Here is a 15,518-nt window from a genome sequence, read left to right on the forward strand (position 1 = left end):
TTTTGCAAGAACAACTTGCTTGGCCCTCTCTTTCCTCTCTGAAATAAGAAGTTAGATATGGAGACCTGTGAGCTCCTTGAAGGCAGAGACTTTTTCAGAGGCAAACCAGGTAATGCGGTGGATAGAGTTGAGTTCAAATTTAGCCTCAGAGGGCTGACTCTAGGCAAGTCACTTAACCTACGTTGTTGTAAGGATCAAAAGAGGTGAGATTTGCAAAAATGCATATAACCCATAGTGGGCTAATAAATTAAAAGGCCTAATGATGAAATAGCGGGATTGATAAGTGTTTATTGGCTGAACTTTTTTTTTTCTTTCTGGAGGGGATAAGGCAGGGCAATTGGGGTTAAGTGACTTGCCCAAAGTTACATGGCTAGTAAGTGTTGTGTCTGAGGTCTAATTTGAATTCAGTTCCTCCGGACTCCAGGGCTGGTGATCTATTCACTGTGCCACCTAGCCGCCCCGTGGCTGAACTTTTTTTAAAAAATATATTTTATTAAGTCTCAATATAATTAGCTTCCTTTCTAACACTATGTGTGTTATTTATACAATTAAAAGCATTTTCTGAGAAGAGGTCTATAAGTTTCAGGCTGCCAAAGGGGTCCATGACACAAAAAAGGTTAAGAATTCCTGCTCTAGAGTCCTGTCCAGATCTAGATCCATGAACCTTTGTGCCCTGAAGGGTTAAGTACTCTTTCAGGCAAGAAGCTATTTGGCTCTAATCAGGTTATTCTCCATCTGTAGTTTTCCAGCCAGTGTCTTCATTTGGGTCCTATTCCCTTCAGATATCTGAAAATTGGGTTTTTTTTTTCCTTCAAGTTTAGCTTCTCTAGGCTAAACAATTAAGAGAAAAACCTTTGGCAGTCAATAAGTAGGCGGAGTTTATCTTCAGCATCTTTTCGCTGCTTCCCCTTTTGTACTCTTCTCCCCATTCAATACCACTTGCTAGTTGGAGAAGCATGCATATGTCATTTACTTCACTGTGTGAATTTAAACTTGTTACTTTTCCAGGAAGTTTTTTTTTTTCATTTAATTGCTAATTAAGAAATAAAAGAATTAATTAAAGTAACTTCTGGCCTTCCTTGAACCTAAGATTTCAGCCCCATAGCTAGGTGGCTCCTTAAGTTCCAATATGATCCCAATTCCCATTAACAGTCTAATTCATGTCTTTTTTTTATGGTTTCCCAGTGATCGTTCCAAGGGGAAAATTGGAATTCACTGTTTTTTTGCCTTTTTTTTTTTGGAGGGCAGAAGGTAGGGCAACTGGGGTCAAGTGACTTGCCCAAGGTCACATGGCTAGCAAGTGTTAAATGTCTGAGGACGCATTTGAACTCAGGTCCTTCTGACTCCAGGGTTGGTGCTCTATTCACTGCACCACTTAGCTGCCCCTGATTATTTTTTTATATTTATTTATTTACTTTTAGTTTTCAACATTCATTTCCACAAGATTTTGAGTTACAATTTTTCTCCCCATCTTTCCCCTACCCCCCCCACCCCAAAATAGCAAGCCCGCTGAATACCCCTTCCCCCAATCTGTTCTTTCTTATATCCTCCCTCATCACCCTCCAAACTTTCTAGTGGGGCAAAATGGATTTCTATACCCCAGTGCCTGTATATCTTATTTTCCAGTTGCATGTAAAAAAACAATTTTTTTTAAACATTTGTTTTTAAAACTTTGAGGTCCAGACTTTTTTCCTCCTCACCTGCCCCTACTAGGAAGATAAGCAATTCAATACAGATTGTACATGTGTGGTTACCCAAATCATTTCCACAGTAGTTATATTGTGAATAGCTATATTTCCCTCCATCCTATCCCCCCCACTTATTCTATTTTCTCCTTTGACCCTATCCCTTTTCAAAAATGTTTGCTTCTAACTACCCTCTCCCCCAATCTGCCCTCCCTTCTATCATGCCCCTTCTTATTCTTTACCTCCCTATTGTCCTGTAGGGTAAGATACCCGATTGAGTATGTTATTCCCTCCTTAAGCCAAATTCAATGAGAATAAGATTGTTCCATTCCCTTTCACCTTCCTGCTTTTCCCTTCCATTGTAACAGTTTCCTCTTGCCTCTTTTATATGAGATAATTTACCCTAATCTATCTCTCCCTTTCTCCTTCTCCCAATAAATTCCTCTCTCACCTCTTGATTTTATTTTTTAGATATCATCCCTCCATATTAACTCATCCTGTGCCCTCTATGTATACATGAACATATATATGCCCACACTCACAGATATATTTATATACACATACACCCTCCTATACATACATATATGTATATATGTATACATACATATATACATATATTCTCTTCAACTATCCTCATACTGAGAAAAGTCTCATGAGTTACAATTATCATTTTTCCATGGAGGAATGTAAATAGTTCAACTTTAATAAGTTCCTTATGATTTCTTTTTCCTGTTTACCTTCTCATGCTTCTCTTGCTTCTTGTATTTGAAAGTCAAATTTTCTGTTCAGCTCTGGTTTTTTCATCAAGAATGCCTGAAAATCTGGGATGGCTAGGTGGCACAGTGAGTAGAGCACTGGCCCTGGAGTCAGGAGGACCTGAGTTCAAATACAGCCTCAGACACTTAAAACAAAAACTAGCCATGTGACCTTGGGCAAGTTATTTAACCCCAATTGCCCTCCAAAAAAAAAAAAGAATGCTTGAAAATCCTCTATTTCATTGAATGACCATAATTTCCCCTGAAGCATTATACTCAGTTTTGCTGGGTAGGTGATTCTCAGTTTTAATCCTAGTTCCTTTGGCCTCCAGAATATCATCTTCCAAGCCCTTCAGTCCCTTAATGTATAAGCTGCTAGGTCATATGTTATCCTGACTGTGTTTCCACAATACTCAAATTGTTTCTTCCTGACTGCTTGCAGTATTTTCTCCTTGACCTGGGAACTCTGGGATTTGGCTATAATATTCCTAACAATTTTCTTTTGGGAATCTTTTTCAAGAGGTGATCGGCGAATTCTTTCAATTTCTATTTTGCCCTGTGGTTCTAGAATATCAGGGCACTTTTGCTTGATGATTTCTTGCAAGATTGTGTCTAGGCTAATTTTTTGATCATGACTTTCAGGTAGTCCAATAATTTTTAAACTATCTCTCCTGGATCTATTTTCCAAGTCAGTGGTTTTTCCAATGAGATATTTCACATTGCCTTCTTTTTTTTTTCATTTGTTTGTATCTGTTTTATAGTATCTTGATTTCTCATAAAGTCATTAGCTTCCATTTGCTCCAATCTAATTTTGAAGGAGTTATTCTCTTCAGTGAATTTTTGAAATTCCTTTTCCATCTGGCAAATTTGGCTTTTTAAGGCATTCTTCTCTTCACTGGCTTTTTGGGCCTCTTTTGCCATTTTAGTTAGTCTATTTTTTAAGGTGTTATTTTCTTCAGTGTATTTTTGGGTCTCCTTTAGCAGGCTATTGACTAGCTTTTCATTATTTTCTTGCATCATTTCCATTTCTCTTCCCAATTTTTCCTCCATTTCTCTTACTTGAGTTTCAAAATCCTTCTTGAGCTCCTCCATGGCCTGTAACCAGTTTATATTTTTCTTGGAGGCTTTTGATGCAGGAGTTCTGACTTTACCATCTTCTTCCCCCTCCATGCCTTGATCCTTTTTGTCCCCAAAAAAGGATTCTATGGTCTATTTGTGCTTCCTCTGCTTGCTCATATTGCCAGCCAATTACTTGACTTTTGAGCTCTTTGCCATGGTAGAACTCTGCTTACAAAATGGCTTACAAAATGGAGAGAGCTTTGTCCCAAATCGCTGGGGTTTTCACAGCTGCTGGAGCTATTAGGAGGCTTCCTTCTCTACAGCCCCCACAAGCTTTGGCACACTGACCACATACCCCAGGACCACCACCCAAGACCGTGATCCAGATTTAAGCAACAACAAAAGCGCTTACTCTCTGAATGGTCTCTTAGTCCCCCTACAATCTGCAGGCCAGGAGCTCTTGAGGCAGCTGCACAGCCCCACCCCACCTCTGGCTGCTTCTTGCCCCGGGGGCAGGGGCCAGACAGCACTGTGCAATTGTAATGGGAATGCAAATTTAAAGATCTTCCCTGCCCCTAGGCTAAAGTGCACCTGAAACATGGGGGTGGGAGGCTTGTTTTTCAGTAAATACTTTTTGATTGGCCAGTGGGTCAATAAGGTTGTTACATTCTCTGAGCCAGGAGAAGGCTATATAAGCCCTGATGTGAGGCTTTGTTTTGGGGACTCGCTTTGAGAAGTGTTCTGTGATTTGATCTGAATTCTGGGAAGCCGTTGTTGAGAGTCCCCCGGCTTTGAAAAACCCAGATGTGGAAACCCAGATGTTGACTGGGTATGGGTGTAATGGTTGGACAGTTTGGAAATCTGTCTACTTGATCTGTTTCTGTCTTGATAATTCTGCCTGTATGTTTTGAAGTTCGGGGTGCTGACCTTTTTCCCCTGAACAAGGTAAACGATATATGTCTGACTGATTAAAGTAAGCTTGTTAACCCATTTTGAGTTGCTTTCCTTTATCAAAGCAGATCCAAGAACCTGTATGGGCAGCAAACCCTGAGAACGTGCTTGGGGTGCTTGCTGCTACAGCAATTCCACCCCACCCCCGCCCAGTCCAACAGAGTTCCACTCTGACCTTTTACTTTGTCTTTGGTGTTTATGGGTTGAGAAGTCTGGAGATCACCATAGCTGCTGGTGTTTCCCTCTCCTGAAATCTGCTCTGGCTGCTGCTGGTCGGGGCCACCCTGGGGTCAGAGCCTCTGCTAATGCAGGACTGTGTTCAGTTGCCAGCCCAGTGCAATAGTCCCTTCCTGATGGCCTGCTGGGCTGCCTTCAATGGGAGATTTGTTTCTGTCTGTCTCTTTGTGGGTTCTGTAGCTCTAAAGTTTGTTTAGAGTCATTTTTTTACATGTATTAGAAGTGATTGGAGCGAGAGCTCATGCCAAGTTTGTGCTTCTACCTAATTCAGGTCTTGATTTCCTATCTCTTTTCTATTTTGATTGATTTTCTACTGAAATCAAATGATTCTACTCCAATCAACTGATCATCTGAGCCCTCTATTTGCCAATTCTCTCTTCAAACCTCCAATCTCTAGTAAAACTACCTTCCCCAATGTCATCAAAGTTCTACTAATTGCCAGATCTAGTAGACTCTTCTCAGGTTTCAGGCCCCTTGAATTTTCTGTAACATGTAACATTTCTGACTATTCCATTCCTGATTCTATTCCCTTGATATTCATAGCACAGATTTATCATTGTTGCAATTACATACTCAATGTTCATTTCTTTTTTAAAATAGCTTTTTGGTGATTTCTGTTTTTACTTGACAGTTACTTCCAATTCCCCCCCCTTCCAGGTTGAACCCTTCCTTTTGACCAAGAAAAAAAAAAGCAAAATTACCTAAAACAGATATCTGACAATGAATACAGTATTCAATTCCAGTAACCTCCTTCCACTTCAGGGCAGCTAGATGGCACAGTGGCTAGAGCACTGGGCCTGAAGTCAGAAAGTCATCTGGCCTTAGATACTTACTAGCTGTCTGGGCAAGTCATTTAACCCTGTTTGGCTCAGTGTGACCCTGGGCAAGACACTTAATCCTATTTGCCTCAGTTTCCTCATGTGCAAAATGAGCTGAAGAAGAAAATGGCAAAGCACTCCAATATCTTTGCCAAGAGAACCCAAAATGAGGTCATGAATAGTCAGACATAACGAAGTAAAAACAGCCTCCCTCTCCCCATTTCCCCATTCTCACATACACATGTCTCTGCTATGAGAAAAGAGCAATGTTTCCTTGTCTTTTCTCTAGTATCTGTTGGTTTTCCTCTTTATTCATAGTTTGACTTAGTGGATTTTTCATTTACATTGCTGTAATCATTACATATCTTGTTCTCTTCGTTTTGTTTTAGTTTTTTTCACTAGAACATCAGCTCTAAGGCCCTGTTCTGTTCTAAATCCTATTGACCATGAATTTTTGTGCAGGATTTAAGGCAAGTAGCTTGTAGGAGCAAGCACCCTAGCATACCCAGGGTGGCTGCCAACACAGATTCCTAGATCTGCTTTTCTAAAGGAAAGCAACTCAAAATGGTTTAACAATCTTGCTTTAATCAATCAAACATATCATTTACCTAGTTCAGGGGAAAAGCCAGCACCCCAAACTTCAGAGTACAGAGGTTATAAAGAGAAATTATAAGAGGACAGAGAAACAAACAGATCAAGCCGACAGACCTCCAACTGTCCAACCATTACATCTATACCTAGTCAGTTACCAGAGAGGGAAGCATCAACATCTGGGTTTTCAAAGCCGGGGGACTCTCAATGGCTGCCCAGAGTCTCGTCTGGTCAAATCACATAACACTTCTCAAAGTGAGCCCCAAGACAAAGCCTCACGTCAAGGATTATATAGCCTTCTCCTGGCTCAGAGAATGTAACAACCCTCTTGACCCACTGCCCAATCACAAAGTATCTCCAGAAAAACAAGCTTCCCACCACAGGCTCCAGGTGCACTTAAGCCTAGGGGCAGGGAAGATCTTAAAAATTTATATTCCTATAACATGGCTCTAATAAGATTTATCAGTTCATAAAAATCTTCCCACATTTCTCTGAATTCCTCATATTTGTTATTTCTTTCTACATAATCAGATTCCGTTGCCCTTATATATCATGAGTTTTAAATCTGTTCCCCCTTTTATAGACACCTAGTATGTTTCCAGTTCAGTTCTTCCACAAAGTAGAAAATATTAATATTTTGGTATATGTGGGACCTTTATTTCTTTCTAAGATTTCCTTAGCATATATACCCAGTAATGGGCCTGTTGAATTACAGTGTAGACAAGTGGATTTTCTTAGGTGATTTCTAAGTGAAATCCAAAACAGATGGACTATTTTACAAGTTGTAATGCCAAGCAAAGGCAACTTCTCAAGGTTCAAAATACCAGCATAGGTGCTCTCCATTTTATTCAGTGAAAAATTAAGAACAGAGAAAATCAAAATATAACATCAGTCAAAATACAGCATTTACCAAGTGTAATTCAATAATCTCCAAGTACTACCCCACCCCTGGACATTATAATTCATTTAGTCAATCCCAAAGACCCTCTTCTAAGAACTACTCCACCCCTAGGCTATACATTCATTTAGTCAACCACAAAGCCCCTCTTCTCAAATGGAGATTAGTTTCAAATCATAAGTAAAGTACATTCATTTGTTCAATCCCAGAGCACAAAAAGGTCATAAATTCCCCAACCTTGGATTACAACTGAATAGGCCACCTACCCCAGAGTTACAACAAGCTTAAGCACAGCATTTAATACGCAAAGAGAGGCAAGTTCACAGCAATCTTTGTTCCTGGGGAGACAAAGCTTAGCGAGGCCACAAGATACATTGCCAGTGTCTTCATTAATTCATTCTCTGCCTGCAGAACAGTCTCAGCAACTCTGAACCAACAGCCAGATTCCAGGACTTATGCAACAACAGCACTGCCCTTCCCCAGTAGACAGAATTCACTCTCTGCAGAACAGTCTCAGGAGCTCTGAACCAACAGCAAGGTTCCAAGACCTCTGCAACAACACCTTTCTTTCACCAGTGGACAAATCTGGCAAAACAGCATCAAAACAGACAGACAAAGTACCAGTATAACAGCCATGTCTCCTCAGTCCTTGGCAGCTCTTAAAAGTCCTGGACAATTCAAACTGGCCCTCAGCAATCCTCTCAGTCTCTCTCTGCCTCCAAGATGCTGCTTCCAAAAAGTTCTTCTGCCTTTCTTTTTTCTTGTGTCTCTCTAAATTTACATCACTAGCTCCTCCCAGTTCAGCCCTCTCTTTTCATATCAACAAGTCCATCCCACAAGTGGGATTCACAAGTCCTGGGTTTTAACACAATCAAACCAAAAACCAAGCTAATACAGGGGGATCTTTAAATTCCATTACTATTACACAAGTCCACCAAATAATGCACCAGTATGCCTGTCTTCCCACAGCCCTCCAACCCACAGCCCTCCAACCATATTAATTTTTCCACTTTTTTTTCATCTTTGTCAATTTGCATGGAGAGAACTTTCATTTCTCTTATTGTTAGTGGTTTGAAATATTTTTCGTTTGGTCAATTATAGTTTGAAAAATTTTTTTGAAAATTGTTCATATCTTTTCACCTCTTATTTATTAAGGAAGGGTTCATGATGTTATAAATTTGTATCAATTACCTTTATGTTTTAGAAACCAGACTTTTAATAGTGATATTGGTGTAATTAATTTTATCTACCTTTTCTTTTCTAATTCTATTTTCATCAATTTTCTTCCAACAAAACCTTTTTATTTTTATGTAGTCAGAGTTTATCTTTTGAGATTATAGGATTATAGATTTGGAGCTGGAAGGAACCTTAGAGGACATGTAGTCTAAACTCTTTATTTTAAAAATGAGAAACTGAGGCTGAGAAAAATTAATAACTTGCCCAAAGTCGCACAGCAAGTAAGCTTCAGAGCCTCTCTCCCTTGTTTTCTTTCTTAATTTCTTCTAGGTTTTTCCTTCTTGGACACCTGAAATACAAGTGTTCCATAAAGACCATCTTCTCAGTACTCATCTCCCTACATACTCTACATCCTGGAAATCTCATCCATTCCTATGGCTTAAATATCACTTCTACAAAGATGACTCCCAAATTTATATATCCTACTCTCATCTCTCCTCTGATCTCCAATCCCACATCTCCAATTACCTACTTGACATTTACACCTAAATGCCTTACCAACACTCAATTCAAGATGTCTAAAACTGAGCTCAGCACATTCTGAAAAGATTGTCCCTCCTTTCTAACTTCTTTATTTCTGTATATAACACCACCATTTGCCCTTCTTGGGCTCTAAATCTCAGAGTTAAGGTTGACTTTTCCCAATCCCTCACCTTCCCCCACTCCAGCCAGTCAGTTGTCAAGTCCTACCATTCTTCTTTTGAAATATCAGTCCTGGGGCGGCCAGGTGGCATGGCGGATGGGAGCACCAGCTCCAGTGTTGAGAAGACCTGGAGATCGAGTCCCGGGCTCAGACACTTGGCGCCCACCCAGAAACACCTGGCCATGTAACCTTGAGCAAGTTACTTAACCCCAATTGCTTAGGGGCGGCCAGGTGGCTCAGCAAGTAAGAGCACTGGCTCCAGTGTCGGGATGACCTGGATCAAATCCGGGCTCAGATACTCAGCACCACACCCAGAAATAACTGGCCATGTAACCTTAAGCAAGTTACTTAACCCCGATTGCTTTAAAAAAAAAAAAAGAAAGAAATATCAGTCCTATTCTACTCCACTGCTACCATCTTAATTGAAGTCCTCATTACTGAGCTCCTGTTCTAATAGCTCACATTTACATAGCACTTTATGGTTCACAAAGTACCTTTCTTATTACAAGCCTGTGAGGTACCTAACAGAGATAGCATTATTATCATTTTACTAATTAAAAGTGGAGATCTCAGAGATCTCAGGAAGATGATTTCCCCATGGTCACACTGTTGTTGTTGCTGTTGTTCATCTTTCATTCTTGAAGAGGACCAATGACATCAGGAGGTTGATATCTTGACTTACAAATGAATTGGATTTAAGGGTTGGAAGAAGGAATGAAACCCAGACTTGAAAGTGAATTGATTTAAGTGCTGAAGGAAGGAATGAAGCCCAGATCTCTACATGTCTAATGCTTTTTTTTTTCACTGCACCATATTTTTTTGTTGTTTAGCCATTTTTCAGTCATTTCCAACTCTTCATGACTCCATTTGGGGTTTTCTCGGAAATGATGCCATATCATACTGTCTCTGCAATAATAACCTTTCGTGTCATGACGTTAAGGAATTTACATGATAGCTTTTAGTTATCTACTAAGATAGATAACTTCTTCCCTCCTCCTTTTTTTCCTCCTACTCTTCTTCTTCCTCTTCCTCCATCTCATCCCTCTGCCCTGAACATAAATAACTGTTCCTGCTGGTTAGTAAGGTTGCAGAACGGTTACAGTTTGGCTACTTTAATAGCAGAAGAAGGCAGCTGCAGTAAACAGATCTCAAGAGGCAGTCTGGCTACCCAAAAGGAACAGGGCAGATGGTTGGGGGGAAGGGGAAGGGAGAAGCAAGGGGGAGGTGTTGCACAGAAGTAGGAGGATCATGAGAAAAGAAATTTCAGGGTGCTTTGTATATCAAGGCTTCAGGAAATTTTTTTAATGTTCCCCCCTATTTCCAAAGGTATCACTAATGAAGTAGACTTGGAGGGTTTTTTGGTATGTGGGTGATGATACATTTCCTTGAGCCATTCTCTCTATCTTGTTCCTTATTCAACCATAGTAACATTTTATCAAATGATTTAAAAACAATGTGGGATGTAAAGCAAATTGATGGGCTGACCCATAGTGTGTGATTCTAGTTGTCAGCCTACAAGGGAGGGATATCTCTGCCCAGAAGAGTTTAGGTTACATTTTGTGAGATGTTACACTTTCCTTGGCTCAAGTTCCCACCCAGAAACCCAAGAAAATTGTTCCAGTAGGCAGCCCAAGAGACTGGCACCAAACCCTCATTAGCAAACACGCTGACTACAGTATGTAAGTTTTTGTTAAAGAAAATAAAGTATCAACAAACATTATGTGTCCAGCAACAAACAATTTACTACTCCAAAAGATTCAAAGATAGCTATTTCTTGAGGTCTTTCACATCCCCAGTACCTAAACCCCACCAAGGAATACAGATGTATTCCTATGGTATATACACACCTTCTGGAGCATATGGGTCCAAGAGGACTAGCACCTATGGTGTAAGGGCTTGCTGAGCCCTTTTCAAGGCTGTTCATACAACTCTGATGTCCACCTATCACCCAACTATCTCCTTTGTGGCTCCAAGAAGTTATAGCATGGTGCAGCAATCATATCCTGGTAAAACAATCTCCATAGATTGGCTAAACTAGTTTGATGACAAACAACAGGCCTCAAACCTATTGGTGAATTAGAGAAATGTCTACCCAAAGCATGTGAAGAATTCCCCCTTGCTCACTATAATGGGAATGGGAATCTGAAGATCTTGGCCCCTTGATAGGCTTAAGTGACTGTGAGAACCTTCGCTGATTTGAAAATATACTCTACCCCCTAATAGGCTGCATGTGGTCACATGGAGCCTGTGGCAGGAGGCTTGTTTTTCAGGAAACCCCACACCTTGTTACTTTGTGATTGGGCAGTGGGTCAAGAAGAGGGTTGTTACATTCTCTGAGCAAGGAGAATGCTATATATACCTTTATGTGAGGTTTTTCTTTGGGGCTCACTTTGGTAAGAGTTGTGTGATTTGGCCAGATGAGACTCTGGGCAGCTGCTGAGCCCCTCCAGTTTTGAAAACCCAGATGTTGGTGCTTCCTTCTCTGGTAACTAACTAGGTATGGATATAATGATCAGACAGCTGGAAGCCCTGTCTTATAGTCTGTTTCTCTGTATTCTTTTTTGTCTGATTGTAACGTCTGCATGTATTCTCTGAAGTTCAGGGTGCTGACTTTTTCCCCTGAACTAGATAAATGACATATGTTTGATTAAAGTAAGATTGTTAACCCATTTGGAGTTGCTTTCCTTTAGAAAAGCAGATCTAAGAACCTACCCTAGCAGCCATCCTGGGCATCCTAGGGTGCTTGCTGCTATACTCACCTCCAGCAGAATGGAAGGATGAGAACAATTTCTTCCAATGACCATGAAGGCAGCTAAAGCATGTGCTCTGGAACGCTTAAAGTTTAGTCAGACATCAAAGTCTGCATCCCAGCCATCACCACTATTCCTGAATTTTGTCTTGCCACTGAACTTTGATGACTGGAAGAAAGTGAGGCTGATAGATAACTTTACGCAACTCTGCCTCACTTAAATCCAATTCACCGGCAAGTCAAGAGGTCACCCTGTAATGTCATTGGTCCTCTTAGAAAGCAAAGAATAAATAACACCTTCTGTACTGCTCTCTCCATCTAATTGTGGTTCTGGGTCAGATACTCAGTAACCTGAGTATCTAGATCCTGGAATAAGGAACACTGGATTTGGCATCAGAAAATTTGCCTTCAAATTCTAACTGTGCCTCTTGCTACTTGCTGAACTATAGTTGACCAAGTCAGATAACCCTTCTGGGACTTAGTCTCCCAATGTATAAATTGAGAGGGTTGGACAAGATCATTTCTAAGGTCTCTTTTAGCTCCAAAATACTCTGTCCCGGTCTCTGAGATAACTTCCATCTGTAATAAATCTGTAATCCTCTAATTATAGCACTGTGGAGTTCAGAGGCCTAACAGTGAGAAGATATACCAGAGATTTCCTCTTATTGAGGCTTACCTGCATTGTGTACAACTCTCTCTTCAGGCATGCATAGCTTCTCCAAGGAGAAGATCAAAGATCAAAGAAGATCAAAGAACAATTAGCCTTCACCCTTTGGAGTTTACCTCTACACACCCGAGTAAAGGGAACCTTAGCCAGCTCTGATGTCCTTCATAGCACTCAGAGATTAGTCTTATGCAGAGTGGTACAGTAGAAAGTATGCTTGGAGTAAGAGGACCTGGGTTCAAATACTGATTCTGCCACTATATGTTCTTAGATGTCACCTCTCTGAGATCTCAATTTCCTCATCTTTTAAATGAGAGGTTTAGACTAGCTGGCTTCTAATGAGGCCATTAGGAACATTCATCTTCCTGAGTTCAAATCTGACCTCATACACACACTTACTAGCTGTGTGACCCTGGGCAAGTCACTTAACTCTGCCTGAGTTTCCTCATTTGTAAAATGAGCTGGAGAAAGAAATGGCAACTCATTCCAGAATCTTTATTAAGGAAACTCCTAATGGGATCACAAAGAGTTGGACAAGACTGAAAATAACTGAATAACAACAAAGGTCTATTCCAACTCTAACCCTAGAATCTTTCCCAAGGTATGCTCTCTACTAATCCAAGGGCTAATAAGGTACTTGATTATTCTCAATTACTTTTGTTATGTCATTGGGAGGGATAATTTGAATCTTTGGGGTTTTTTTTTTTTTTGTTTTGGTTGTTTGGGGTTTTTTTTTGCTTTTTGGATGGGGGAAGGCAGAGCAATTCGGTTTAAGTGACTTGTCCAAGGTCACATGGCTAGTAAGTGTTAAGTGTCTGAGATCAGAATTGAACTCGGGTCCTCCTGACTCCAGTGCTCTATTCACTGCACCATCTAGTTGTCCCTGAATCTTTTAATAATGTCAAAAGACCTGATAGGATTGTGCCTTGTGCAGTTACTAAATTATAAATGAGAGTAATGGCTCAAGAACTGGAAGTCAGGAAGACCTAGATTCAAATCTCACCTCTGAAACATACTGGCTATATCATTCTGGGCAAGTCATTTAACCCTTTCAAGGACCCACACAACTTCCTAACACTATTTTTTAAAAGAACAGCACAGCTGCTGTTCTGTATCAGTAGAAGGATTCTTACCCATTATATCACAGGGGTAATATAAGTCCAGATCACCCCACTACCAAAAAATAAAAATAAAAAAGCATGCATTCCTATGAGAATCTGTGTTTTTATCCCTAGCTTAACACTGTCTTTATCATGTTAGTTGGTAAAAGGTATTTGTTGAATTGAAATGAATCAAATTGAATCCAGTCAAATTTACTTGAAGAACCCATGTTTTTTCCAAACCTACTTGAAAAGAGAAATAAGGTAGAAATAGCAAAGAAGACTTAGATTAGTAAGGAAACTTTCCAGACAGATAGAGTTATCCAAAAGTGAAATGCATTGCCTTAAAAGATAATGGGTTTCTCCTTACCTTAGCCTGGATGACCACTTGCAAATGGCATTCCCAGGCAGCTCTCTATACACTACACTAGATTGCAATATCACACTGCAGAAATGATAGGTGATGTTAGTACTGCTTGATTCTTCTCTGCTCAGACTAGAGTAGTATGTTGAATTCTAGGCATCATATTTTAGGAAAAGTATTTATGAGCTAGAGGGCATTCTGGAGGAACATGGCCAAGATGGTGAAGGGATTCAAAATCACCAAAACCAGGAGGCAGATTGCATTAAAATTTCGATCAGTGTATTCCTGGGATGGTTCTGGGAGAAATCAATCCAAAGGAAAGGCCCAAAAGGGTACTTTCAATGTGAGAGAGCCTGGGGCAAAGTGAACTTCCTAGGTAAAAAGGCTGCTGGCGCCTTGTAGAGAAAGTCCAGGATAGTTAGGAGTGCTTCCTGGAAAGGAATGAAGTGTTAATTTCATTCAGTCTATCTACACTCTGATCACTTTAATTGATACAACTGGAAATCTTAGGACACAACATCTTCCATGTTTATTACCACCATGAGTATGCCCAGGGGACAATTTGTATTAGGGATAACAAATAGCAGCATGTTTTTGAACTGACAAAATCTCATTCTTCCTTGCCTTCTTCCTTTCACATGAGAAAGGAAGGGCTGGGACAACAAAAGGTCAGTCTGTCTCTTCTTCTTCTTGTCAGTTCAATTGCAGTTATTCCTGTCCCAATGTATTTTCCCCCTTAAGCTTCAGCTGGCACTATGGCACAACTCCAGCTCTCCTGTGATAAGAAAGTTATATGTAAAACAGACATTGTTATTAGCATTAGTGAAATAGGCTTTTAAAAAAAAGATATGCATTCAAACATTGAGATTGCTAGCTGTTTAAATGCTACCTGATTAGTCAGTCAACAAAGTGCTAACTATGTGCCAGCCTCTGTGCTGAGTGTTGGTTATACAAAGAAAAGCAAAAACACTGTCCTCATCCTGGAGAAGCTCATGGTCTACGCAGGAGAAACAGTACGTAAATAATGTTGTTGTTGCTACTGCTGCTGCTATTTTTATTATTCAGACGTTTCAGGTGTGGCCAACTCTCTGTGACCCCATATGGAATTTTCTTGGCAAAGAAACTGAGTGATTTGCCATTTTCTTCTACAGCTCATTTTACAGAAAAGGAAATGGAGGCAACATAATAGTAATATAATTTGATCCCTTTGTATTGTAAAACTAAGAGGTACTTAGCACCTAGTTCAAATTAAGTCCCTGTTAAAGAAACAGAAGGTATAAACTCCTGTCGCTGACATTAACAGGAAGGGGCTGAAAAGGGATGAGCAATACTTTATATAAGGAAAAGCCCCAGAGAGGGAGAGTCAGAACTTCTTGGGATAAGCTTCGTGGAGGCATTAGTGGCTACTGCTGAGGAAGCTGAAGAGGAAAGGCCCAGGCTGGAGAGAATGATTTTGATTTTGGGAACCTGGGTGAAGTGATTTTGATTCTGGGAACCAGCTGGAGCTTCTGTTGGGAGCTGCCAAAGAGTGAGGAAGCATGACTGTGATACTGGTACTTTGCATGAACCTGTTTGTGGCTTTGTTAAGTCTTGACTTCCCAGGAACAGAGACTGTGAAGGATTTAAGGTGGACTGGACATTGTGAGCTTCAGCGTGGAACAGGAACAGCACAGAGAACTGGACAAGGAACTGGGAGCTGTCTGCCTTTGAACCCAGGAGACAGTTTGGTGAATCCAGGTAGGATCTAGGACCATGAAAGGGGATCCAT

General features: G+C 40.4%; 1 protein-coding gene across 1 annotated transcript in view; it reads left to right on the forward strand.

Annotated features, from left to right (window-relative positions):
* Window positions 1-15,518, forward strand: part of UPK1B (uroplakin 1B) — a 490,606-nt gene that overhangs the window by 329,266 nt on the left and 145,822 nt on the right. The window lies entirely within an intron of this gene.

This window comes from Petaurus breviceps, unplaced genomic scaffold (assembly GCF_028583685.1).
Source record: "Petaurus breviceps papuanus isolate PSGF00001 unplaced genomic scaffold, PetGlider_PUasm1.0 90792, whole genome shotgun sequence".
Classification (NCBI taxonomy): domain Eukaryota; kingdom Metazoa; phylum Chordata; class Mammalia; order Diprotodontia; family Petauridae; genus Petaurus; species Petaurus breviceps.